Source organism: Athene cunicularia, assembly GCF_003259725.1.
Source record: "Athene cunicularia isolate RWA chromosome 1 unlocalized genomic scaffold, athCun1 chr1_part1, whole genome shotgun sequence".
Lineage (NCBI taxonomy): Eukaryota > Metazoa > Chordata > Aves > Strigiformes > Strigidae > Athene > Athene cunicularia.
Genome location: NW_020799091.1, coordinates 25,589,217 through 25,590,879, shown reverse-complemented (window position 1 = coordinate 25,590,879; position 1,663 = coordinate 25,589,217).

The following is a 1,663-nucleotide window of genomic DNA, read 5'->3' as shown; positions in this document are numbered from 1 at the left end:
TCAGTCTCAGCTATTGGCAGAGGATGTCCAGGTCTGCTACACAGACATTATTACTTCAGGAATCATTTATAAATTATGTTCTTGAAACTCAAACATCACAAGATGTTGGCCACATTTCCAGCTGTGTTTGGGTCTTGATGTATAACTGAATTGTGAGTCCACAATATGATTCCACATTTAGAGTTCAGTTAATTTTCTCAGAGACTTCTGTTTTAAAGTGTAGAGTAGAGCAAGGACTATTGATAGGTACCACTCTCATTAGCAGATATATCTGTTTTCCAAAATACCTACTCAGTGAAACTATGGACATGTTTTCCTCTTTCTCATCAAACCTTGAGACATTTTTAAAACCAGATGTCTCCTCATTGGAAAGAAAAACATTCCACGAGCATAAGAAATAATTCTTCTGTCACTGTCACAGAAATGTTATTGTGGTATTTTTTCCTTTTTTACATCTTTGCTTAATCAGATGCAGTCAGTTGTCTTTTCATCCTGAGGTACAGAGTATACGAATGCATAGCCCTGAGGTACAGGCTTCACCTCATTACAGCTGAGGTTAAACACTGGCTATCTGCACCAGTGTGGTGATAGAAAATTTCAAGATCTGCACTGCACTGACAAGGACAGACATTGGTCCATGCAAAGTATGCTTTCCATAGTTATATGCTGTCCATACACCTACGCTTTCAGGCAAACCTCATGGTCGAAGATCACACCTGTCATTTTCAGGCAATAGTTGACTTCCCTGCATGCCTCGTACTACCCAACATTGAAGTAATACAAACACTATGGTATACGTTCAGTACGTAGCATAAACTTCAAAATTTAAAAAGTAGAAATATATTTATTTAACTTCATTCTCCACAAGCCATAATAATTTTTCCTATGAATGTAGCTCAAAGGCTAGCAGAATAACTTATTCTGCATTACTAGAATTAGAATTGGAAAAGGACATACTACAAATACAAAAGAAACCCTAAACAAGCTACTTAAATTCATATGAAAATAATTAAAAAATAATTGTTAAACCTGAAGAAAAAATTCCTGGTATAAAGTCAGGGTGAATTGTATTTGGCTTCCTTAAGAGACTCATCCCCAGCTCTCTGCACCCTCCTTTCAGGGAGCTGTAGAGGGCGATGAGGTCTCCCCTCAGCCTCCTCTTCTCCAGACTAAACACCCCCAGTTCCCTCAGCCACTCCTCGTACGACCTGTGCTCCAGACCCTGCACCAGCTCCGTTGCCCTTCTCTGGACACACTCGAGTCATTCAATGTCCTTTTTGTAGTGAGGGGCCCAAAACTGAACACAGGAATCGAGGGGCGGCCTCACCAGTGCCGAGGACAGGGGTCAGATCCCTTCCCTGTCCCTGCTGGCCACGCTATTGCTGACACAAGCCAGGATGCCATTGGCCTTCTTGGCCCCCTGGGCACACTGCTGGCTCCTGTTCAGTCAGCTGTCAATCAAAACCCCAGGTCCCTCTCTGACTGGCAGCTCTCCAGCCACTCCTCCCCAAGCCTGTAGCGCTGCTGGGGGTTGTCGTGGCCCAAGGGCAGCCCCCGGCATTTGCCCTTATGGAAACTCCTCCAGTTGGCCTCAGCCCATGGCTCCAGCCTGTCCAGGTCTCTCTGCAGAGCCTCCTTACCCTCGAGCAGATCAACACTCCCA